At 36.3% G+C, this 27,464-nt stretch overlaps 1 long non-coding RNA gene across 2 annotated transcripts in view; it reads left to right on the top strand.

Annotated features, from left to right (window-relative positions):
• LOC109266689 (uncharacterized) overlaps nucleotides 1–27,464 on the top strand; it is a 120,381-nt gene that overhangs the window by 21,905 nt on the left and 71,012 nt on the right. Inside the window, exon 1 of one of the 2 annotated variants that reach the window (XR_008419160.1) lies at nucleotides 9,707–9,816. The exons of the other annotated variant lie outside the window; for it this stretch is intronic. This is a non-coding gene — a long non-coding RNA (uncharacterized LOC109266689). Of the gene's footprint in view, nucleotides 1–9,706; nucleotides 9,817–27,464 lie in introns of those variants that run through there. 2 annotated transcript variants of the gene reach the window in all.

Below are 27,464 nucleotides of genomic sequence, written 5' to 3'. Positions count from 1 at the left end.
AATTAAACATCCAACTTAAGCTCATGTCATGATCTTTGTGTTCATGAATTTGAGCCCTGCATTGGGCTTTGCCCTAGTGGTGCAGCCCTGGTTGGGATTCTTTCTTTCTCCCTCTCTCTCTTCATTCCTTCCCCGCTTGCACGTTCTCTCTCTCAACATAAATAAATAAACTTAAAAAAAAAAGAAATGCAGTTTTGAGAAAATTGCCCTATTTATTTTCAGGCCCAAATGTTCTTTATGGGGCGAAGAAAAACTAGTGGTTCTTCACTCATGTCACAGATAAATTATCTGGATATTTAGCTTGACTTTGTTGTTTAGATACATCTGAACAGTAGGAGAATAAAAAGTAGAGCCCAGTGATTATGAACCTGATGCACTTCTATTGTGTAAACTTAACGCTTATTGAGTTATAGGTTTGTTTGCTGAGTTCCTGAGGCTATCCACAGACTCAGGCAATCACTTCATGAAGTAACTGCCTCATCTCTACAGCACAGCCAAGTACCACAATTCTAGCTGGAAGTCATGTTCTGTACTCAATATTGTAGACACAGTAATCTGGCAATTGCACAGCTAAGTAACTGTTCTATAATAACAATCAGTGTCTGTTAATGACTCAAAATGCAATTGGCAAAGACAACATTTGATAGTTTGAATGAATGGAAGAAACACATTTTCTTCCTCAGCAGACCACACAAAATCAGTGCCTGATTATCAGGCTGGCGGGTGCAATCATCCCACCAGCCATAATGATTATTGAAATTGTTTATGGGCCTCTCAAAAAGATCCTGGGAATAACAATAGATAACATGTTTTAACTGAAGGAGCCAAGACCAAAGAATTAAATCTCACAAAACTTGTTAGTAAAAGCAAATTATTCCTGGTAACTTCAATAAATGGCAAATTACTCTTGGCAACAAGTGATCAATAATGTGTCATTGCCAGAAACAATCATCCACAGTTCATACCCAAGTTAGGAAATCATCCCTAGCATTTTGACAAGTGGGGGCCACAGCCATACTTCACTAATGGTCATGGTTTGATCATAAAATAGTATAGCAGAAATGAAATAATAGTAATAGTAATAGTAATAGTAATAGTAATAGTAATAGTAATAGTAATAGTTATTTTCTGTTTTCCTACAAACCAGCAGCCATGATATAATTTTGTTTGGAAAACATCCTTTACTTCTCTGGACATACTATGGAAGCATGAGGATTATGTGGGAATGCACAAAAGCCTACTCTAATCATTATTTTCCCAGATAATGTTAGTGGTAGAACATGGCTCTCCTTAACACCTCATAGTCCAGGTTGAGAATAGATAAGTTTATTGTTTCTTTTCCATGACATATCACTTACATACTACATACTCGTCTTTGAGCCCTTTATCTTTCTATTCTTCTGTCTTTATATCTAGTAATTTATGCCTCTATTCATTGACCCTTCTTTGTACCCATCCACCTATCTTTCTTTTTTAAAATTATGTATGTATGTATGTATGTATGTATGTATATATGTACGTATGTATTTAGAGAATGCGTGCACGAGTAGGGGAGGGGCAGAGAGAGAAGGAGAGAGAGAATCTCAAGCTGGATCCACACTTAGCACACTTAGCCCCTATGCGGGGCTCAATCTCATGAGCCATGAGATCATGACCTGAGCCAAAATCAAGAGACAGACACTTAAATGACTGAGCCACCCAGGCACCCCCACCTATCTTTCACAGTACCTTTCTCTCTAACCAGAAAAAAGTAAAATAAGAAGAAAGAGGAAGGAAAGTAAAGGGAAGAAAATAATATTTTTAAGAGGCAAATAGAACATAAAGAAAAGGAAAATCAGCACGATGAAATAGGAGAAACACGTGTTTCTGGATTCACAATGTACTTTTTTTTTTTTCAGCTCCATTAATTCCTGGCTATATGACCAGGGACAGTTTCCTTGAATCTCACCTCCTATATTTTGCAAGGGATGATACCATGTCTCTACTTACCTCAAAAGATGAATGCAAAAAGTGTCATCAGTTAACAAACATGAAGTCATTCTGTAATTGCAAGGTGCAAAACAAATTTTATATAGTTTTTATAATGAACTTGCATATAATATAGATAATATACTGGATGTTCTCATTTTGTAAGTGTGCATTCTTCTCTAAGAATTTCTTCTAGTATTTGTGTGGTTTTATTTTTAAAAATTTTAATATCTATTTTAACTGGAATTTACCCTTTGCAATGTATGAAAAAGGCACCAAATCTTTCCCCCCATATAGACCTGTAGGTGTTCTAATACCATTTATTAAAAAGTTTATCTTTCCCACTGATTTCAGATGCTGCTTTTGGCATATACTAAATTTTCATATGAAATTGGATCTATTTTGTATTTTTAAATTTTGCCTATCTATTCTTATGTGAATACATGATGTTTAATTCTATGTTCTTCAAAATATGTTTTCCTATTTGATTCTGTGCATTATTTTCTTTTATCTCTCTTGATCACAGTGTTTTCTCTTGTCCATGTTTAAGTGAAATCATTTTTTTTTTCCACACACTCTCAGAAGAGGAGTGTTGGCCAGCATCTTCCTAGCTTCACAGTTGTAAAACGACATCTTATTATTGCAGAGTGGTCAAATACATGATTTACACTTCTATGACCCACTTTCTTTGTTCTTCTCCCGTACTTTTACCTAGATCTTTTCTTTCATTTAGTCCTAGTGTCTTTATCCTGCTCAGTTTACATTCTACTCCCAGAAGACTCTCCGGGAGGCTGGTCTTTGTCCTACAAAGGAACTTCAGTTGTTTTATTTAAAAATTTTATAGGGTACAAACTGACCCATACCATCTGACCTTTTGCTGTCCCTTTGCACTCACCCACGGCTTGGAGTCTGTGAAACCAGTTCCCACTTTTGGTGTTGTTCTAAGAAGGACCCATGAGCTTTCCAGAATGGATCCCTCAATCTGGGGTTCTTGGGCAATTCAATTTCTGAGTCCTTTTGCTTTCTCAGCTGTCAGAAAATTTTCACCTTCTCTGCTTACTCCCTCACAGTCTCCAGTACAACTGTTGTAGTCAGTTTGCTCTCAGGTCCTCAATGTTGGGGTTGTTAGAACTTGTTTAGTTTTGCTGTTTTAGTTTTGTTTAGATTTGGCTGCTTTGTTTTGCTATACTGTTTGCTTTGTCTCTTTTGTAGGGGAGTTTGGAAAGTCAAAAACTATCCTGTTCCCCTACAGTCTTCCTTTGAACTTCATCCCTCGGTTTCCTTATAATAGTTTCAAAGGTTTGTATTTCTGTATATAGTTATTGACTCTGTTTTATTTTCATGTGGGATATGAAATAAGCATTTAACTCTATTTTTTTCCATTTATATAATTTCCCCGCACATACATGCACCTTTTCTTCTTATGATTTATAATACCATATCTCTCACAGGTTTTCATAAATGCTTGGCTCTTTTCTGAGACCTGTATTCTATATTTCTATCTCTACACCAAAATTGCTGTGCTCCAATTACCTTAGGAATTCTCTTTCTTGATCTTTGCTGCTACGAGTCCTCCCCACACCTCTTCCCTATTCTTTGTTGTTGCTGTTCATAATGTACTTCTCTATTCTTTGTCTTCCTCTCATCGTATGAGTTTCATTATCAGCTTGGTAATTTTGCTAAAAATATTGTTGGAGTTTTGGAAAGGCCTGGCTTTTTAAAAACATATTGATTCTTCTCACCTATACATGTGGTATATCACCATTTATTTACAGATTTTATATATATTGAATCCAATAGCTTTCTGAACTCTTTGTTAGTTTTCGTAGATTCTCTGTAGAGTCTCTTGAACACTCTTTATAGATAATATCATCTACAAAGAATAATTGCTTTCTTTGCTTTCCTAAATTTATATTTCTTTTCTTTAGCTCATTATTCTGACTGGGCTTCCAATTTGAATTGTTTAGTAGTGGTGGTGTAAATAACATTTTTATCTTGCTACCGTTACTAAGGAGTATACTTCCAATCTTTTACCATAAAACATGATGCTTGTTCTGTATTTTTAGAAGATATTTTTATCCAGTTTAAAAAAAAAAAAAGACACTTCATCTCTTGCTCCCTAAGAGTTTCTATCATGAGTAAGTATTGGATTTTACTGAAGGTGAAGGTCTTTCTTCATCATTTTAGCATTTTGTGTCAAATGTTTTATTTTACTTTAATCTATTTACATGATGAATATATTCAGAATTTTTTTGCCCAATATTAATCATACTTGCATTATTGGTTAAATCCACCTTGTTGATGATATATATTATAATTTATGTCACTAACACGAATTCAGAAATAATGCTATTGGCAATTGGCTCCTGTCTTTCACAAAAGTTCTCAAACAGGGTGGGAGAAAGTACTTATCTTCTTGGAAAAATGGGTGGTAAAGAAGGGAGGTAAGGAAAATGGAACACTAGCAAGCAGCTCTCTTTGGGAAGCAGGAAGGTAACAGGTAGAAGGTAGATCCCTGCATCCCAGTATTTTCCAAGCCTAATCTTACCAGGTAACTGAGGCTGTCCTAGAAGTCACAATTGACCAGTACATGGTACTAAACCATATCTAGACTGGGACAGACCTCTACCATGTTGTTGGACCCATAGAACGTCCAGTGGTCTAGCTGTGCAGGTCAAATCAATCATTTTGTTAGTCTTATAACAAAGAAAGTCACCAACTTATGAGACTTTTTTTTTTTGCACTTCATCTACTATATATACAATTTGGTATGAGAGGTGCTCTCTGCCAATGGCCTGAAATTCAAATTGACTGAATCTCACAACCTTGAATCTTAAAGAAATGGAAATATTAGGCTAATGTTAGTATACCCCCAAGCTGAAGCAAGAAAATTTAATTGACAGCCTTGAAGGAGAGAATAGTGAGGTGCTAGGTCTTTCTCAAAAATCTTATTTAATGTAGAAGTGAGTCTCAGGAAAAACACTGGATTGAGATAGTGTCTTTCCTTGTGAGGCTATTGTTCAAGTATATTCAAAAGAGCAGCCACTAAGAGGCAAGTGGATAAAAAAGGCTGTATTAGAGTTCTCTAGAAAACAGGACTGAGACATAGGCAAAGATATAGACATAGATACAGATTTGGTGATATCTAGATCTATCTATCTATCTATCTATCTATCTATCTATCTATCTATCTATCTATAGATACCACTCATCTATCTATCTATCTATAGATATAGATATAGATATCGAGAGAGAGAGAGAGAGAAAATGCAATTTATTATGAGAAATTGGCTTACAAGATCATGGAGGCAAGAAGTGTCACAATTTGCCATCTGCCACTTAGAGATACAGGAAAGACAGTTGCTGAATTTTAGTCCAACTCCGAGGCCTGAAAACCAAGGGAGCTGATGGTGTAAATTCCAGTCCAAGGGTAGAAGAATGAGATCTCAGCTCAAGCAGGCTGGCGGGAAAAGGGATGTATCACTTCTTCCTCCACCTTGTGTTGTATTTAGGCCCTCAAAGGGTTGTATGATGCCTAGAGACTTTGTGAAGGGCAGTCTTCTTTATTGAGTCCAGCAATTCAAATGCTAATCTCGTCCAGAAACACCCTTACAGACATACCCAGAAATTATGTTTTATCTGGGTCTCCTGTTGTGCAGTCAAACTAACACATAAAGTTAACCATCATAGAGGCCCACAGGAAAGTGGCTAGAATTTTCAGTCTAAACAATCTATCCTTGTTACAGAATATTGTTCAAAACTTTAAATTAACATTTAATGATCATAACCTACTTTTCTAGTATTATCTCTTCATACAACTTTTTCCCCCCTGTTTTTTTGTTTTTTTGTTTTCTCAAAAATCCCCTACTAATGTTGTCTCTGTTCTCTGGTTTTATCTACATGAAACATTCCTGTCTTTTTAATTAGATTGGTATCTCTAGATTGAAGAAACTGTTTTTTGGTCTTGTTCATATTCCTTGCTAAGATATGGTACAAAGACTGTCACATCTTGGTGACTGATTAGCATATTAGGATTATTTTAGCTTCCCCTATCATTTCCAAACACCACTCATTTTCTCTGTACTAGCTATTTCTCCCCTTAGAGCAGTCAAATAACTTAAACATTATAGAAATATGTAGTTTTGTGTAAAATGATTTCATCTGCAGAATTTATGAAATAAAAAAATGGCCTCTTCTATTTCAATTATTCTCTAGTAACATTACTTTAAGCAGTATTAATTTAAAATGTAATACCAGTTCATTAAGAAGTATATTCATTGGGGCGCCTGGGTGGCTTAGTTGGTTAAGCATCCCACTTCAGCTCAGGTCATGATCTCCTGGTTTGTGAGTTCCTGACCTGCATCGGGCTCTGTGCTGACACCTCAGAGCCTGGAGCCTGCTTCAGAGTCTGTGTCTCTCTCTTTCTGTCCCTCCCCCAACCCCTCAAAAATAAAATAAGCATTAAACAAAAAGAGGTATATTCATATAGGCACATTTTCCCCGTGGAGACTAATTTGTTTTAAATGAAACAAGTTAACTGAATATGTATTCTCCCTAAATTGTTTCAACTAAACATGAATCCTAATATTCCCATGGGATTGTATTTTTCCAGGGTTGTTTATATTATGTGTCTATCCTTATTCTGGTTAAGGATATTTGATGGCAGGGAGCAGAAAATCATTCAAGGAAAATTAAACAAAAATGCAATGGCACCAAATGCAACTAAGATTTGTGTTTTATATATATTTTTTGGTTGGTCTGGTTCGATGTAATTATTTCTCTTCATCTTTTCTAGAATCTAATGCTATAAACATACCCCAAGCACTGCTTTGTCACATCTTGCAGCTGTCATTGATGTTTCTATTATACATCTCTAAATATTCTTTAGTCTTTGTGACTTCTCCCTTGACATGTGGCTTATATAGATGAATGTTGCTTAATTTCTAAGTAGCTGGGAATTTTCCAGATATCTTTCTGTCATTGATTTCTGGTTTATTTCTATTATGATCAGGACACATATTTTGTATGATTTAAATTCTTCTAAATTCGTTGAGGTTTGGTTTATCTACCCAAATATGGGCTAACATGGTGAATGTTCTATGTGTATTTGAGAAGAATGTGTATTCTGTTGCTTTTTGGTTGTATGTTCTATAAATGGCAATTAGGTCAAGTGGATTTTTAGTGATATTCAGATGTTCCATATCCTTTCTGATTTTCCATTGTCCTGTTTTGTCAGTTATTTAGAGAAGAGTACTGAACTCTCCAATGATAAATGTAGATTTGTTCATGTCTCCTTTCATTCTTTCCTTCATGTATTTTGAAGCTTTACTGTTAGGTGCGTAATTATAGGATTATTATGTCTTTTTTGGTGAATTGAGCCCTTTATCATTATGTAAGACTCCTCTTCATCCCTCGTAACAGTCTTTGCTCAGAATTGTGCATTGTATGATATTAATATAGTTACTGTTGCTTTCTCTTGGTTAGTGTGTGCATACTATATGTTTTAATATGCCTTTACTTGTAATATTTCTGAGTATTTATATTTAATAATGGGTTCCTTATACATAGTGTGTTTTGTTTTTTAATACAATCAGACAATATCTGATTTGAATTTTTGTGTTTATGTCATATGTATCCTATTACTTATATACTATAAGTATTGTTATGGTCTCATTAATATTTACCATATTGCTGTTGTTTTCATATATTTTTGCTCTTTTTCTTCTGTTTTGGTTTATGTATGAATTAAGTATTTTTTAAGATTATATTTTATCTCTACTATTGACTTATTTTTTCTACATCTCATGTTAATTTGTTTGAATAATTACCTTTGGGTTTACAATATACATCTTAAGTTTATCGCAGTCTCCTTTATCAATATCTCCTGTTCACCTTTTGTGCTATTGTTGTCTCATATATTTTGATTTCACATGTGTTTTAAACTCAAAATACATTGCTTGTTTTTACTTTGGAGAGTCAATGATATTTTAGACGAATTAAAAGAGAAGGAAAAATAATGGCTTTTATATTTATCTTTATTTTAACCATTTCCAGGGATCTTCATTTCTTTGTGTAGATCTGAACTTCTGTTTTGTCAGTCTTTTTTCCTGAAGAATTTTCTTTAACATTTCTTGTCTTTCAGTATGCTTTTAATGAGTTTTCTAAGTTGCTGTTTGTTGGAGAGTCTTTGTTTCCTTATTATTTTTGAACGATATTTTCATGATATAGAAGATTGACAGTTTCTTTCAGCCTTTTAAAAATGCCACTTAAGTGTCTGTCAGTTTCGACTCAGATCATGATCTGACAATTCGTGAGTCTGAGCCTCACATTGGGCTCTGCACTAACAGTGTGGAGCCTGCTTGGATTCTCTTTTTCCCTATCTCTGCCCCCTTCATCCCTGCTCACTCTCTCTCTCAAAATAAATAAATATACATTTTATGTATTTACTTATTTATCTGTTTATTTATTTTTTGTTTGATGTTTATTCTTGAAAGAGAAAGAGACAGAGCACGAGTGGAGGAGGGGCAGAAAGAGATGGAGACACAGAATCCCAAGCAGGCTCCAGACTCTGAGCTGTCAGCACAAAGACCCACAGGGGCTCAAATTCAAGAACCATGAGATCATGACCTGAGCAGAAGTCGGATGCTTAACTAACTGAGCCACCCAGACACCCCTCAAAATAAAGACATAAATATTTTTTAAAAATGTCACTCTATCTTTTTCTGACATGGTAAGTTTCTGACAAGATGTCTGGTGTGTTTTTTATCTTTTTTTTCTGTATATAATGTGCCTTTTCTCTGGATGATTTCAAGATTTTCTTTTTATCTTTTGTGCTTAGCATTTTCAGTATCGTGTGTCTAGATGTGTTAATTTAATTTAATTAGTAATTTTTACATCCTTTCTGTGTTTTTCTGAGCTTCCAAGGCTTGTGGTTTGATACCTTTAATCTTTTTTGGAGAATTTTCAGCCATTATGTCTTTAAATATTTCTTCAACTCTTTTTCTTTGTTTTCTTCTGGAATTACTATTACATGTATGTTGGAGTCTTAAAACTCTTGCATCCTCTGTTTTGCTTTCCCTTTCTAGCTCTTTCTTTGTGTGTTTTAGTTTGGGTGATATCTAGTAACTATCCTTGGTTGTGTCAAGTGTGCTGATAAGCCAGTTGAAGGCATTCTTTATCTTTGTAACTGTGATTTTTATTTCTTAGCATTGCTATTTGATTTTTTCGTACCCTTTACCTTCCCCATCTGTTCATCCTGAAATTCCCCACTAATTCGTGCATGCTGTCTACTCCTTTCATTAGATAACATATTAATCCTAATCACTTTAAATTCCCTCTCTAATAAATACATTATCTAGGTTATCTCTGAATCTTGTTCTATTGATAGACTTATCCTTGACAGTGCGCTGTTTTTTTCTCCAATGTTGCATGTCTTACAAGGTCTAATTGATTATTGGACATAGCGTGTAGAGGAGCAGAGGCTGAGTTAACCAGTATTCATGACTGACAATGGATATACCCTTCCTTCTGCTAGGCCATTGATGTGGGATATTGTATCCATATAGTAAGGATTTTAATTAGGTTTGGCGCTCATTGCTATGGTGAACTTAATGCACCACCAGCTCTACATTTCTTTATTATTGCCCTGTTCTTATCATGATGTTTGTTGTTTAGGCCTTTTTCTCAGTTCTTGTCCTTTACTCTAAGTTTTAGGATTTCTCTGGTGTCTCTCCAGGCTCTTATCCCTTCCACAATGGTAGGCTGCTATTGATTGTTTTTGCTGCTTGTTTGCCTGGTGATGGAGTGCAGAGAAGTTCCTCCAAGTCATTTCCATTTCATACTTGGAAGGTAAATGTCTTGTTTCCAACATTTTGCAACTAAGTAGGGGTAAGAGGCCAGGGAAGTTCAGCATCTAGTTTATGTTCATTTGCTTATTTCTCTGTTTTTGTTTTTGTTTCTCTGTTTTTGTTACAGTATCATGCTATAATTTAAAGACCCTCTTTTTTGAAATTTCTTGAGAGAAACAGAGCAAAATAAAAATCTCTCCAGGCTTCTGTGAGAGTAAGGGAGATACAGTCATATAGATGATCAGAGTGGAGAAAGAAATTGGATCTAACTTTCCAAGAAATTTTTCAAAAATCCTTTCATTTTAGCCATTTCCTCTCTACTTTGTTGTGCCAACCATTCCTGAGATTTAGAGGACATTTCAAATTGTATATCATGTTACTTTGTAGCATTGCTCACTGTTATCTTAGGATTCAGCATTTTTTTTCAAGTTTATTTTCAGCTCACACAAATTTTGCTACTGTAGTCTTATCTTCCATTTTCCCTAATTTATGTGTTTATACCTTTAAACTGAATCATGTTACTATTATTTTAGTGGGATTTTTGGGAGGGAGCCAAAGGAAATAGATGCATTTAATCCACAATATTTATACAGAAAGTCCTGTGGCTGACAATCTTAAAGTGATTGATCATTTTCACTTCTTATCCAGTTTCTTTATTATATGAATAAACAAACTTTGGGAAGAGCTCAAATAGTCCTACTGACATGGCCAGAAATAGATAAAATTGTCTAGGATATGCAGTTTGCATTTCATCTCTGGGATACATGTTTGTCATGTCTTATTTCCTTATTAAGATTTTAATTACCGTGATGGGAAAGTTTATGTCTCACATGTTTTTGCAGTGCCTGTAATATCATTACTGTTTCCTTGAGTTATATTATTTAAACTCATTCATGTATTTAACAAGACTAAAATCCCAGTTTTAAAGTCCCATAACTTTTGTAAAGACATTGTGCTACATAGAAATTATTACTTATTTTGCATTTACTTGGAGCTTTTTTCCCCCCCATAAAAAGTCATCTGTTTGTGACAATCAGAGGATATATCTTGAATGGGCTTTTAAACCCGGACACCATATAAAAACTAAATTCCTTCTTTTTAATGTTATTTTGGAGTAAGGTTAAGTGCTCTTGTTAATACAAAACTGGCTCTTCTATTTTCTCACAAGAAGTTGCAGAGCTTTCTAATTAGAAATTCTCAAAGTGAGGATATGCCAGTGAAGTACAGATCACTTTTATTATCCCATTTACATTTATTGGACAGCCACTTAACTTAGGGATCTGTGTTGGGTACTCAGGAGGAGTTCAAGGAGCAAAAATTCCTATCAGGATCCAGCTGGCTTTTTAATGCTACATACCTCTTGTCCAGGCATAAGAACACTAAATGCATAGGCTTATTCCCATATTAATCTCTAGCTAATCTTGAAAATTAGACTGGAAACTTTTAAGGAGCTTGATTTCATTATTTGGAGGCTCAACTTTTTTTATTTTTTTTATTTTTTATTTTTTATTTTTTTTAATATATGAAATTTATTGTCAAATTGGTTTCCATACAACACCCAGTGCTCATCCCCAAAGATACCCTCTTCAATACCTCTCACCCACCCTCCCCTCCCTCCCACTCCCCATCAACCTTCAGTTTGTTCTCAGTTTTTAAGAGTCTCTTATGCTTTGGCTCTCTCCCACTCTAACCTCTTTTTTTTTTTTTTTTTTTCTTCCCCTCCCCCATGGGTTTCTGTTAAGTTTCTTAGGATCCACATAAGAGTGAAAACATATGGTATCTGTCTTTCTCTCTATGACTTATTTCACTTAGCATAACACTCTCCAGTTCCGTCCATGTTGCTACAAAGGGCCATATTTCATTCTTTCTCATTGTTGGGGCTCAACTTTGAAGTACTCTGGCTGCTAATTAAGTTTCTTCTGCTCTAATTCTGTTAACGAGATTTTGACCTGAAGCTCCAGTGATGTGTTTAGGTCTTGGTAGCTTCCCTAGGAACCATATAATCAATATCTTACTTGTTTTTCCCTGTTGGTTCTTATTTCCTTAAGGTATGAAAAACAATATTTACCACTCAAGACTAAACCATACCTCATGGCTCACCCCACTACTAGATTTTCTTGGTAACAACTGTTTTCCTAAATTTGGGAGACACTAAATTTTTGCTTCACATTTTTCTTTCACTTTACTCTGACCATGTACTTGGATGTTCTCTCTCAATTTCTGAACACCCCCAACCTCTGAACCCCTCCATGTAAATCGCTGTGTTTTCTACTATCTTACTCTTGAATTCTCTGTTATTCTTAGGTCCTGAGCCTGAATATATCCCCCAGCCCAGTGATGGTGGCTCATTCCATGTCATGGATTCTATAATAATGTACAGTCACTTTCTGAGACAAAGCAATTATTACTCTTTAGGGATTTATAATCAGGTTAAGTAAGCCATATATGTATAAAAAAACATGAATGACAAGATGAACAAGAATGTTATCAATGCCAAGTAGAGTGGCATACCTTCTCTAAAATATTTTGAAAACTCTGATCTAAAGATCCAGTTTACTTCTTTGTTAATTCATGTCTCCTTAAAATTTGTGAAGTTTTCAGTCATTTTTTTTCTATTTTATGTGAGTCTTTATACACAACTCTACATTTATTACAACAGTTATTATTTCTTCCAATATATAGGTCCCTTAGGTTCTGTTCAGTTTTTAAAAAATTAATGTTTATGTATTTATTTTATGGGGTGGAGGGCAGAGAGAGAGGGAGATAGAGAAAGAATCTCAAGCAGTCTCAATGCTGCCAGTGCAGAGTCCAATGCAGGGCTTGAGATCATGACCTGAGCCAAAATCCAGAGTAGGATTCTTCACCGACTGAGCCACCCAGGTGCCCCTGCTCACTTTTCTTTATTATTTTTTCTTTCTGCAACTAAGACCTGACAATTTCAATTATCTATATTTAAGTTGTCTGATTCTTTCTTCTGCTTGCTCAAATCTGCTCTTGAAACTCTCTTAAACTTGTCATTTCAGTTATTGTACTTTTCAGCTACAGATTTTTTCTTTGGTTGCTTTTTATATTTCCCTTTACAATATTCTCATCTTGATAAGACATCATTTTCATGATTTTCATTAGTACTTTGTCCATGTTTTCTTTTAGATCTTTGAACATATTTAAGACAATTATCCTCAGTCTTCTCTTAGTAATTTTGATGTCTGGGCTTCCCAAGGGATGATTTCTTTCAGTTTTGTACCTTTGAGTGGCTCATGCTTTCTTGTTTCTTTTATGTCTTGTGTTCTGTTGCTTTTGTTTTGTTATTGTTATTGTTGAAAACTGAACATTTGAATATTACAGTGTAGTCATCTTGAAGTCGAATTATTCCCATTCCCAAGATTTGCTTTTTTTTAAAAACTATTTTTGCAAAGACTATCTTCCTTATCCTGTTGGTAACTGAAGACTTCAGTAGCTTTAGTTATTGCTCTAATATTTTAAAAGAGATTTCCTTGAATGCTAGAAGCTAGAAACCAAAACCAAAAAAGAAAACAACTTTTCCCATTTTTGCAGATTGGCTCTGCGCTGGGGTGCAATACTTAGCCAGGCTTTCAATAAGCCTGGTGGTCAGTTTGAAGTGAAAGCCTGGGGTATTTTCTAAGCATGTATCTTGCCCTGGGAAAATGTGTGGTTTTCTAAACCTTCCATATAAATAGTTCTTTCCAATATCCTAATTTCTCAAATAATTTTCCCCAGCTTTTCTTCCTGTACCACAGGCTTCTTTTATATATCTGTACTGTAATCTTTTGTAGTATGGGTCTGTACATTGCTAGTTTGCCATGATGTCGTAGACTCTGGGTCTGGAGTTCTTTCTTGTCCAGCAAGAAAGCAGGACACAAGATTAAAAGTGCAAGAGAGGCTAATGTACAGGAGAAGACAAGAGCCTTGATTAAGGGTCCTTGCTCCATTTTTATTAGGATCAGAAGTCTTACAAACTTGGTGATGGATGTGCACAAAGAGACAATGAAACTGTGAATGTTAACTTATGGACATGAGGGAAAGGGGGTTTTGAAAACATGTGGTGTTAGGGGTTTGAGTTAATACAAAACAAAATCCTGGCTCCTGGCAGAAGATTGTTTACAGCAGACATGAGATGCCACCTCTGTTTACCTAAACTGAACTGGGGGACAAGAAAGACAGAGCATGCTACCTCAGAGTCAGCAAGGTACCTTTCTTTTGCTAATTAGCTCCACTCTGGGCAACTTCAGCCTGCTGTGGTTGCTTACCTAATTTGGTCCTTCCTTCCTGAGAAAGTAGCTTTCTGCTATTGCACTAAGTTAGGGGGCGTTTCCACCCTGAATACCTAGTCTTGTTTACCTCATCTTGGAAGTTTTCATACTGAGATTCCCTATTCCTATATCTTTGTCTTATACTGGGGCCTTGGCTCACTTTACCTATTTTTATTTACCTAATCTTGTTTACCCAAACTTGGGTGTGTACATCCTATGCCTATCTAATTCTTTATGCCTTGTTAACCCATCAGTGCAGGCTCAGGGAATTCCTAAGCTTATTCCCCACACCATAAAGCATTTTAAAGCAATGCCTCCTGCTTTTGAGGCCTCAGTTCTGAGTTAGCCAAAAGGAAATAAGTATTTGTAACAGTCCTTCAGGTAGCCCTTAGACAAGTTAGAACAAATCTACTCAGTAATTTGCAAGTAAGATCTACTCTAGTCCTTCCAGAAGCAGGGACCAGGGTTCGACAGGATCAATAGCAGGATAAAGAAAATAGAGGTGAGTTATACACAACAGCAATATTCCATTCTTTGTAATGTTCTGTGCAGGAGGCATGGTGGCAAGAAAAAATACCAAGGCCAAAGGAATATTCTCAGCAGAAGTAACAAATGATTGCAGTATAGACTGTGGAATTTAGGTATGAAATATTAAAGATGATAAAGGAAGGTGGATGACTCCCCCTTTGAAGTGAAATGTTTCTTTAACCCAAACACGCATGAAAACCTGATTTCATAAACATTTACTGTCATTGTTCTATTTATATTTAATGACTTGAAGAATAAAATAAGGCATCTTACACAAATGGCTTTTTTTTTTAATTTCCTAACAAGTCCTACTGAATCAGAGATTTTCAGATACAGTCCAAGTCATTACAGATGGAAATGTGAGCTGTATTATTAAGACTCTGACTCATTTATTGGCAGCTTTCCAAAAGAGGAGATAGAAACAGAGAAGTATGAAGGTTTGCTCATGTTTCTTCCCCTTGTGCAATCTAGTTCCCTGAGAGTCTGTTTTTGGTTACTGTCAGATTGGTTCCAGAGAGGCAGCATTATGGTCAGATTTATCATGTGTTTAGGAAAAAAACCTTCTTTGGATTACTGAGCATTGGAAAAATGATATTTTGTATTGAGTTTTTGATCTCATATCAGTTAAACCCACGCAAGATGACTTGGAAGAGCAGGAAACATATCCAGGAATAATTTTTGATGGGATTACTAAACTTTCCATCTTGGTTATAGAGATAATAAATACAATGTAGGGAGCTGAGATATCTGCTGAAGAAAGGCACAAGCATTTCCATTTAAGTTGGCCCCTCTAGAATGTTTGGGTAGAAACTATGATATGCTTTAATTTTGGACTCTATCACAGTTGAGAGTGTTTATTTGACTCTAAAGTGAAGTGAGTTTTCAGTTCCTATAGAAATACGATGCACTGGAAAAAAAAAAAAAAAGAAAGATGATGCACTGGTTTAATAAAAGCTGAATACAGAAGACACCAATAGCATATTGATAGTGAATTTGGTCCCTCCTTTAGTTACTTAGAGACAGAGTATATTATGTATATTTGGCATATGCTAAATGGCAGGCATTTTGATAGGTGCGTTCACACTTAACTCTTCCTATTTTAATCTCATTAAAAAAATCTACAAGTGTTATCATTGCCATTTTTACAGGTGAAGAAATGTTTCCCATACCATGTAGTAAGAACTGGGCCTGGAATTTGAATCTACACCTACACTTTTGTAAAATCTTTTCTGTTAACAAGAAGTGATAGAGCATGATGTTTGAGAACAGGGTTTCTACCAACTGCTACCTGATATAGTTCCCTTTACTTGAGGTAAAAAGAACTGTGTCTCTCAGCAGAATATTGAGGCTCAGAATAAAGTTACTGCTGTGAGCTTCCCAGATCCTATGGGAAGTGAAAGGAGTTGGGAAACTTCTCAATCAACCCTGCATTTCCATCTACCATAAAACAGTACCTGACAAATGTGGGTTAGAGAGAAATACCAGTGGTGATAGTACAGTTGGAATTTCATGAACAAAACCAGATGGAGGCTACACTGATACCTCTGAATTTGTTAACTAAGCCCTTGGTTTTGTTTTGTTTTGTTTTGTTTTTGGCTCCTTAGGAACCCCAAAGAAATTTTACCTAAGAAGGCACTTATTTGACCAGTTTATGTTTGATCTGTATTTCTTTCCCTTTCTTTCTTTTAACTTTTTAAAAAATGTTTATTTATTTTGAGAGAGAGAGAGAGAGCGAGAGAGCACGAGCATGAGTTGGGGAGGGGCAGAGAGAAAGGGAAAGACAGAATTCCAAACAGGCTGTGTGCTGTCAGCACAGAGCTCCATGCAGGGCTCCATCCCACAAACCATGAGATCATGACCTGAGCCCAAACCAAAGATGTTTGACTGAGCCACCCAGGCACTCCTTCTCCTTTTCTTCTTGTAAGAAGTTTTGCTGGCTTCAAAGCCAGCATCAACTGGATAAGACTACCACTCACGGGGATGGTCTTAAGAGAGGGACTGCAGGGCCCCTACTGAAGTGGGAAACTCACTGAAAGTAGTTAGTAATTTAATTCATCTTGTTTAACACTATCTGCCAGAGTAACTTATAACTTAAAATGTGTGTCTATATATATATGAAATAGTTTACTATTTACAGTTAATTCCACATTTTTGGCTGCAATAAAATTGATTTTGAAATAAATGAAATGTTAAAAGTAAAATTTATTGTACTAAGTACGAAGATTTATTCAATATGACATGGAGGACATTGCTAGAGGAAGAATCAAAATTAAAATCAAGTTCAATGGGACAGCAAAGTTGGGGGAAGACAGTGTTGAGGGTCAATTCTAAAAAAGTGAAGTATGTATGAAAATAGGAAAGTTAGAAGCTATGGGATATCAAGAGTAAAGCAATGTCAGAGGAATAAGTCAGGACAAATTGAAGTTTTGGGGACGAGAGAATACCTAAGTTCTACTTTTTACATGGCATTTGTGCAGTGGAGGTGATTATTCAAAGGAATCCTAAAGGATGAGGCATTTATTGTTTGTTGTGTCCAATGGCCTGTGTATCAAAAGGTTTCTCCTGAATGAATTCTATGACATCTTGGACCTTTTGCTGTTGTTGTTTTTAGACCTTGAAGAGTATTTGCCTACACATACATAAAATACCTTGGTAATTATTTTTTCTAAGGAGGAAGTATGTGTGAATGAACTAGAAAGTGTGATGTCATAGTTTGGGATCTAATCTTAGAAAACCATCATCTAGGGGTGCTTGGGTGGCTCAGTGGGTTAAGCGACTGACTTCAGCTCAGGTCATGATCTCATGGTGTATGTGAGTTGAGCACCCCGTCAGGCTCTGTACTGACAGCTCAGAGCCTGGAGTCTGCTTCAGATTCTTTGTCTCCCTCTCTCTCTGCCTTTCCCCCACTCGTGCTCTGTTTCTCTCTGTCTCTCAGAAATAAATAAAAGTTAAAAAAATTAAAAAGCAATTAAAAAAGAAGAAAACCATCATATATAATTTCTCTTACTTTTAAAAAGTGAAGTGAAAGAAAGATACAGGTGAAAGATGTTATATGCCGAGCACTGGCCTATCATTCCCATAGCCCTAACTGTGCTGTCCTCAGGATACCAGATGGAAAACTGAAGTTGGAGCTTATTGCCATTGGCCTCCTTTGATCCACAAATAACTTCAAGTAGAATTAATTCAAATAGAAATAATCTGAATAAGAGGCATATGATAACTCCTGATATCAATCTACGCAATAACAAGGCGAACATAAAACTACCAACTTTTACATGAGCAGATGCCATTTCTTATCTCTATCCTAGTGGAAAAGTGAAATCAAAATTATGGTTTACGGAGCTAAAGAAGACTCTGACTCATGGGTTATGGCCATGATTCATTCGGTGAGATCTTTCTTCAAGGCTAGAGCATGACCTAATCAGGTTCACCACTAATTCATGCAGCAGTCACATTTACAACTGAGTACTAGGAGATGGGTAGGTGCCTCCCAGAGATGTCAGATGATTTGAGTTGTGAGCAGTTCCTGTTAGTCACCTAAGAGAAAACAGTAACCACTGAGATCAAATGTAAAAATTTACTTACAATTTTACATGGCCAGCCCGGAAACAGAGAAGGTTCCTGGCTATAGATATCCACATAATATAAATAGATGCATAGATTATTAACTGTGTAATCACTAGTCTATTACTCTGAATTTATAATAAACATTTTCTTTTAAAAAGCATCAATGTGGGATTTTTTTTTTTTTAACTTGTCTGGTATATAAATGGAACAACACTGCTCCCAATAGAATTGTTTCTTAAACAGCAAGATCTGGGAGACATTCATAGCTACTCTACATCTCCATTACAATATTAAGACACAGAAAATTTCAGCTGTAGGGCATCCGGTCCTCAGCATGTGAACCCGAAGGTACAGGAAGAGTGAGCCTGCACTGCTTCAAGCCCTTTTGTCTAGATCGCTTCAGTAAGAGCTCTTTTATGAAGAAGTAATTTTTCCCCTTTCTTAAGATCATTTATCACTTAGTGTATAAACCAATATTTCTATGTATCTGTCACAAATGCTCAACCCTATTCCAGAGCATATTAAAAGGAACTAGGGAAATACATATATGCTGTGTGAATTCTCCCATATCTTGGGGAATTATAAAATTCTTCTTCCCTCTCTACCCTATCCTGAGCCTCCTTGCCATTTTCCTGCCCTGTGTTCCAGGAAGCTCTGGTTTGTGTGTATTTCACACAAAGTGAGGTGTTGGGCTAAAAACAGTGGACAAGAGAAAGAGAAGTATACCATTTTCTAATCTTTGCTGTTAAGAAAACACAGTAATGTGGCTGTTTGTATTTAGAGCCATCAAAAGCAAATCCCTGCTTTACCATTTATAGTAGCATGATCTTTGGAAAGTTATTTGGCTTTTCTAAATGTCAGTTTCCCTCTCTGTAAAATGAAAACATAGCAGCATCTATGTCTTAAGATCACTGTGAGGGCTAAGTGAAGTGATGTACACAAAGCATGTTGCATATTGCCTCATTTAGTTTGCAATTCATCCCACGAAGTGAAGCTTAGTACTATTCTCATCCTACAGATGAGGAAGCTGAACCTTCCAGAAATAATTAAAATTCAAATTCCCAAGGTCATGCTGTTAACAAGTGTGGGATGTGGTTCAGACCCAGCTCTGCTTGACACTAGGGCCCTCATCCTTCACTGCACAATACTCCTTTGTAAGAATTCAGTAGTTTCTAGTGAGAGAGGATTTAAGTCACTGCCAGAACTCTGCTGCGTAGTCTTTGTATTTGTGATGTATGTCATTTGGCCTAACTTGATTGCATACAAACCTGTCTCCAGTTTTTATACCATACTAGAGGTTCAGCCATTTCTTATCAAAACATTGGTGATTCGTTTAAACTCACAGATCTAAACTCACAACATCTCTTCAAGTGTTGCAATAGTCTGACCGCTGACAGATAAATCCTTAAAGATAGTTGCAGTGAAGGTTCTACAGCTCAGGATGGGCACAGCAGATTAGTAGCTGATAGAAGAAGATTCCTCTCTGGGTGTTCTGTAGTTATATTCACAAATGGTAATCCAGCTGCCACCTAATTGAAATGGCTAATAGAGTTATAACGAGTTATCTTTCTTCAAAGCAATACCAGAAAATCCAAACCAAAGAAAATTAGCTCTGCAACTGGCAGCTTAATAGCTTAGTCTAATGGGTCTCAACGTTTTTGGCCAGAGGATGCCTTTATGGGACCCAAAGTACGTGCTATGTGTATTGCTGCTTGTCTGTTACATATCTATTGCTGGGTTCTATGTTAAAAATTAAAACTGAGAAATTTTTCATTTGAAAACAATAATAATAAACCCATTACACAATAATGGAAATCAGTGTCAACAGAAATGACCTATTTTTACTGAAAACTAATTATATTTTCCAAAACAAAAAAAAATTAGGAGGAAAGTGGCATTGTTTAACATTGATGGCTTAATAGAAGACAGCTAGAGTCTTGTATCTGCTTTTGCATTCATTCTGTTACATCACTGCATTTAATATTGACTCTGCATAACAGCGCTGTTCACTCATGAGAGAATGAAAAAGAAAGGAAGATACCATTTTAGAATTATTATTAAGACAGTTTTGACTTACAGATCGCCTGAGTGGGTCTTGGGGACTTCTAGGGGTCTCAGGATTACATTTGAGAATGGCTGGGTTGGTCAATAAACTTAATGGCACAAGGAATGTCCTATCAATGCTGTTTGTCTGGTTGATAGCACAATAGTATTCGTGGCTAAGATGATCCAAGCTTAAAGAAAATAGACTATTTAGTAGCATAAAGTATTGGAATGCCTAAATATCCATTTAGATTTATAAGTTCTAAAACTTTCACACAAGCTGTGGGAAAGGTCAGGGACCTTTGTCACTACTGACATGCAGAGATAAGAAATAATTATAGTCCTTTCTCCTGATTTTTTTCACTTGGAGCCTTATCTGATTGCTTCCATAAGCCATTTAACAGAGTGATTGTTGTGAGATTCAAATATATATTCCTTTCTGGTTTTCAGCCTCAACAAACCCATCAGGCGTATAGTATGTAAATGAATCTATTGGAGTCTAACTGGCTTTCTCTTCTAGAGGTTTCCAGAGAGTCCAAATCTCCCCCTTTTCTCTGCTTGCTATTTGAAGTATGTGGATTGTGACGGTTAGGAGAGTGGTGTACTCCAAGTTTCTTGAAGCCTTAGTTTATTGTAGACTGTGTATTTTGGCAGGCTTCTTGAGAGCACATAGCCTGGCTTGCCACCAGTGTGAAAGTCCCACAGTATCCCTGGGCACTCTTCCTTTCCTGCTTCCCATCAGACTCGTTAGGTTCCCATGGAAACATTGTTGAGGCTCAAAGTAGGCCAGATCCACCTCCCCCTACCCCAATCCACCCACCCAGGAACACAGTCGCCTAATCACCTCTCCTCAGAGTACAACCTGCTTTCTTCTACCCCACTTGGTTTTCTCTTATCCTCTGCCCAAGGAGTTCCTTAATTGCCTGGTGCAGCTCATTCACAATAGTCTCTGTTAGTCGTATTTGGCTACCCCTGAAGCTAGTTTGGCACATAATAAACCTTGAAAATAAATGTGATACTAGTGTTGCCAATATTGATAGGATTTTACAAAATCCTTAAAACTCATTATTATTATTTAAAAATTTTTAACGTTTGTTTATTTTTCAGAGACAGAGCACGAGCGGGGGAGAGGCAGAGAGAGGAAGAGAGACACAGAATCTGAAGCGGGCTCCAGGCTCTGAGCTGTGAGCACAGAGCCTGATGCGGAGCTCGACCTCACAAACTGTCAGATCATGACCTGAGCTGAAGTCGGATACTTAACTGACTGAGTTACCCAGGCGCCCCTAAAACTCATTATTTTTGATGTTATGCCTCAAATTAAATTAAAAAATTAAAAATTTTTAAATTAAATTAAAAAATTTTAATACACTTGGGGCACCTGGGTGGCTCAGTCAGTTGAGCATCTGACTCTTTTGGCTCAGGTCATGATCCCAGGGTCGTGAGATCGAGCCCCACATCAGGCTCTGTGCTGAGAGTGGAGCCTGCTTAAGATTCTCTCTCTCCTTCTCTCTCTTCCTTTCAAATAAAAAAATAAATAAAAGATAAAAATGTGATACACTCATTCATAAGACTCTTAGAACACTGTGGTAAAATGTGAAATGGCAGTTGTCATATATTCATAAAAATAACTAACATTGTGTCACTCTCTAGTCAGAAAGTTCTTTCACAGACATAGTTTCACTTAATTCACAAGAAATGCTCTTTCAGACAGTTGTAATCCTTATTTTACAGATGAGGGGGAAAATTGTGTCTTGAGTAATTGAGGCAAGTTTCTGGAGTAACTGACAAAGCTGCATCTCAATCACAGGTATTCAGATTCAAAACCTAGTACCCTTTCTGCCCTATTGGTGTTTTGCACATTTCAGTTATTTGCATATAATTTTAATGTATTTACTATGTCTATGTACTTGAGTGTGCTATATCCATGAATGTAAACGTTTTATTTTGTTACTTAAATAAGTGTATATTGAAAAGTAGCTTGGTATTACTATAGTTTAAAGGAATAATGTAGTAATAATATAGTTTTATTTTGCTTTAAAACAAACTATAAAAATAAAGACAATAAACATAAAACAAAGTTATTAAATTCTAGTAAGAGACCGTTGCCTACTAAAACACTTGAGGTCTCATATTCCTGCTGTTAAAAAGGGAAAATAGCATGAGATTAAGAAGATATTAAAGTCACACAAACACCGAACTGGAGCAGTCTCTTGGAGGACTGAAAAGAAATTGAACATGGAAAACTTGAGCAATACACTATGTAAAATTATTTCAGTGAGCATGCTGTCAGGCACCGACTTATAGCATGGTGTATCTGAAAAAGTAACATAAGAAAAGACATCAAGTTAGAGACAAGGCCAAGTTTACCAAAAAGTAATTGTAAATTGTAATTAAAAATAACTGGTAAGAATGTCACTCCAAATCATCTAAAGATGAATTGTGTTTGTCTAGGAGGAAGGAAGGGAGGTGAATAAAATTCAGATGGCATTTCAAAGGATATTCTTTATAGGAGAGACCCATGTATAGCAATAATTCCAGTTTGGAAAGAAGATAGAATGGGCCATTTCTCTTAATCTTTCTCACGTCAGAACACTATACTGCTGGGCTAAACGGAAGGAAGCTGCTGTAGTTTTCCAGGCTCCTCAGGGCTGCTGGGCACGCATAGAGGGTCAGGATCTCTGGGCACTTGAAAACCCTCTGTGGCTCACCAGGGCACAGCAGCACACTGGTATGCTGCCACAGACCGATGAGAGGACCACAGGATAAGGAGAGATAAAACATGACAGCAAAGAAGTCACAATGTCTTCCAGGAACATCTATGGGGAATCTTCTATGAGCAAGGCACTTTAATAGGTACTAGGGGTATGTGACAGATTCATATTGGCAGAATATCAGTTTTACCATGGAGGAAACCATGTTAAGGACCTACAACTTGTGGCATATAGCAACACTGGTAAGCTTACAAGTCTCCAAGAAATGACTACCATATATTTCTCTGACAAATTTATTTATTTGTTTGTTTTATATACTTTGTGAGTCCTTCACTTCATTGTATGCATTTCAGTTCTTCCAATGGCCTCATAAAAGAATGAGTAAAAATGTTAATCTAAGCTCCTTTCTTCATTGAGAAAGTCAAAGTTCACTGGGTACTAACAGTAGAAGAAGCATCTTACTGGTGCTTAATACGAAGTGTTTTAACCTTATCAGTCCCACAGAATCAGAATACTAATCTCACTTTACAAATTTTGATTAAAGAAAAGAAGTGAAACAATGGACAATAACCCAGCATTCAGATGGAGGCATTTCTGACTTCAAAGCCGATCTCCTTTCACTATGATGTACTGCAGGTTTGAAATCTGTCTCTATCAATCTTAATCTTGACTTAATGCAACACAAACAGCAAATTATCCAGTGGAGTTACCATAATTAGTTAATTATGTTCCTCCTTTACATACTTCACAAACTGAAACCTAGACACAAGACAGAAGTAAACACACACACACACACACCCACACACACACCCCTATACACATGCATTAAGAATATAAGTTGTAATAATACTGTAATTTAAAAATATCAAATCATCTATTCATGTAAAAATTGGTGTTTTCAGTAGTAGGAGAAGACCTCCAAAAATCCTTCAATTATTCATCAATAAATAGTTACAGGATCCCAATAAAATGAAAATTCCCTGACAGATGCGCTTAAAGTTACATACTGGGGCCTCTTGTGAATGTCTCTACTCTCAAACACTTTTAATAGATTTTTGATTGAACTCTTGAGCCTCAGTAACAAAAGGTATTCAAAATGAGCCAGGACAGTGTTTCTCAAACTTCAGTGTGCCAGTTTTGATTCAATAGGTCTGAGATAAGGTCCAGAATTCTGCATTTGCACTACTGTCATGGGTGAGACCCAAACTACTGGTGTTGGGGCCACATTCCGGGAGTAAGGGACATGCCAATCAAAATGTGGTCCGTAGACCAGTGAAATGTTGGTTACTGGTATACAATGGATTAAATACAGAAACTTGAAGTACGCATTTAAAATTCATTTTGACAGAGTAATTTTATGTCTACTGAATATGATAAAATAAAATTGGAGCTTGTAATTTATATGTTTTTGTTTTTCTTAATTTCATTAGAAAGTTTTATTAGAGGGGCTCCTGGGTGGCTCAGTCGGTTGTGTCTGACTCATGATCTCAGCTCAGGTCATGATCTCATGGTTCGTGAGTTCAAGCCCCACATTAGGCTTTGTGTGGAGCCTGCTTGTGATTCTTTCTCTCTTCCCTCTCTCTCTGCCCCTACCCTGCTTGCTCTGTGTCTCAAAATAAATAAATCAACTTTAAAAAAAGAAAAATTTTTATTATATTTTACAAAAATCTTGGTCTTTGACAGTCTGGATATATATTAATGGTCCTTTATCACAAATGATTTGAGAAGAACTGTCCCTGGCTCTTGAAACACAATAAAATTGAATAAATGTGACAAGCAAACATAAAAACACAAGACAGAATGTGTTGGACAAGAATTGAGGAGTTTTGAGGGTTTGGAGAAGTGAAAATAGAATGACCTGGCATTTATGGAACACCTGTTTATATGGAACACACACACACACACACACACACACACACACACACACACATATATATGGAACACCATACACTATGCTAACACCTTAACATTTAGCACACACAGCACCCCATTTTAAAAATGAGGAAATTGAAGAATCAGTAAGATTAAGTAACTCAAGCCAAGAAGGGGAAGGGTCCAAAATAAACCCTAGTTATGGATCTTCGTATTTTTAACACCCTCCCTACATTCTACTAGGATCACACAATATGAGTCTCACCTTCCCAAATTAAACTCCAGACACTTTATTTCTAATCTTCATTATAGCCAGGGTGCAGGCAGGTGTGATCTAGGCTTCATATTGTGAAGATGGGGAATTCAGAGACTGGAGACATGGACACCAGACTAAGGATAGTGCAGAAGACATTGTTGGTGTCTATTATGGGTTGAATTTGGGTTGAATTGTGAACTCCACCCTGCCATCAACTTCATATATTGAAGTCTTAACCCCTATTACCTCAGAATGTTACATTATTTGGAAATAGGATGATTGGAGAGGTAATTAGTTAAGATGAGGTCATACTAGGGTGGGCCCCTAATCCAATATGACTGGTGTCCTTAGAGGGAGGGGAAATTTGCACATAGACACACAAAAGGGAGACGCCATGTGAAGATGGAGGCAGAGATGGCGGTGATGCTGGAGAAGTCGAAGAACATCAAAGATCACCAGCAAACCACCAAAAGCTAAGAGAGAGGCATGGGAAGGATTTTCCCTCACTGCTCTCAGAAGGAACTGACCCCGAGACACCTTGGTCTCAGATTTCTAGCTTTCAGAGCCGTAAGACAGTAAATTTCTGTTGTTTAAGCACATACTGTTCAACATTTTCTAGAAGTAATATTTAAGCTATCAAATTGAAAAGTCTTACTGACTGTGGAGGAGGATTAAAAAAAAAAAGAAAAAAACACCCAGGAATATCATAGTGAGATGGCAGAACATCAATGATACTAAGAAATATCTTAAAAATTATCAGAACAGAAAGAGAGCTTGTGAGTTTAATCCTGGAGTAATTCTATAGGGCCCGAGGAAAGGGCAGAAACAGGAGCAAAAAAGCTACTTTCAGAGTGAGAGGGGCAATACCTCTATCTCAACTTCACTTTGGCTACAGTCAGGCTACACAGTGGCTTGCGAACCTCTCATCTAGCCATAGAAGGCAAATGTAGGACTAGAGAATCCAAACAGAGCTGCATGTGTGCATGCACACACACAAGGTGGGGAAGAGGGAAACTTCTCTTCATATTTAGTTGTTTCTGCCCTCCTGGGTATGTTGGAAAGAATAGAGCTCAATATATCAGCATATATTCAATTCAGTATCATGTATATTACATATCTAGACCAGTTGCTACTCTAGGTCTATAAACGCAAACATAAATGGCATGGTTTCTTCCTCTGTTCATGGATAATTTGACTCTGTCATACTATTTATTACAACTTTATGAAAAAAATACAATTTTTGAAGGTAGTCTATTCAGTTTAAGTTTCTCTGGGATTTGAGGATATTTGTTGGAACCTTTCTAGAATGTAGACATTTATTCTGGAACTTTGCTAAATGTCTTTTCATCCCATTTTGGTAAGTTGGTTAAAAAAATATAAATTCTTGGACCCACATGATTCTTGTTTAGGAATCAATACAATTGCTTTAATTTTCTTGTAAACACTTTATGGAGGCAGATAAAGTGTGATCTATAAACTGAGTACACTTGAGCATCAGGGTAAAATTTCAAAACTGAGGCATTCCCGAATTTACTTTTAGTGTGCAAAGTAAATGTGGTTCCGAATTAAAAAGAAACAACCATAGAGGAAGTCAAATATTTTCTATTCCGTAAGACATTGGTACTGAAAAGAGAAGAGGTGATAATAATCCATTAAGGATTTTCTTTAAAATCTCTACATACATTACTGCTCATACTTTTATTTTTCATCCTTGCCACAATTAGTTTATAGATTGTTTTATATACATACTTCAGTGGGAAGTTTGTTTCAAGTTTCAGTAACTGGCTACATAATCAGTGCCTTATATACAAAAGAAAAGTTTCCTATGGAGGAATTGTTTTTCCTTTTTGAATGACTTTTTTGTTGTTGTTGGTGATGTACTTCAAAGTGCTCCAAGAGATATGTGTGGGTATTTTCTCCATCAACGCCAAATTTATGTCGTTGTTATGGCCTTAACGAATAATGCTAATACATTGTAATAATAAAAAGTAAAAAAACAAAACAAAACAAAAAACCAAGACCTAGTTTAAGACCTACAGTCATCATTCAACCATTTCTTTTCAGTGCCAGTAGGACTAACAATGGAGTTTATAATTCATGATAAGGATAATAACTAATAATGTTTTTATAAAAAATGATGATGGAAGAAGGTTAAACATTTTATTCCTGTAAAGAAGACAATGAAGGGGTGCCTGGCTGGCTCAGTCAGTGGAGCATAAGACTCTTGATCTCAGGGTTGTAAGTTTGAGCCCCACGTTGGGTGTAGAGATTCCTTAAAAATAAGATCTTAAAAAAAGAAGACAATGAAAATAAGAAGTGAATTAATGTAAGAGGGTACTTAAGAATGGTTATTTCAGGGGTGTCTGGGTGACTCAGTTGGTTAAGTGTCTGACTCTGGTTC

This window comes from Panthera pardus, unplaced genomic scaffold, assembly GCF_024362965.1.
Source record: "Panthera pardus isolate Hobbes unplaced genomic scaffold, ASM2436296v1 HiC_scaffold_11, whole genome shotgun sequence".
Lineage (NCBI taxonomy): Eukaryota > Metazoa > Chordata > Mammalia > Carnivora > Felidae > Panthera > Panthera pardus.
Note: the sequence above shows the minus strand (reverse complement) of the source record. Positions and strands in the feature narration are given on the sequence as shown.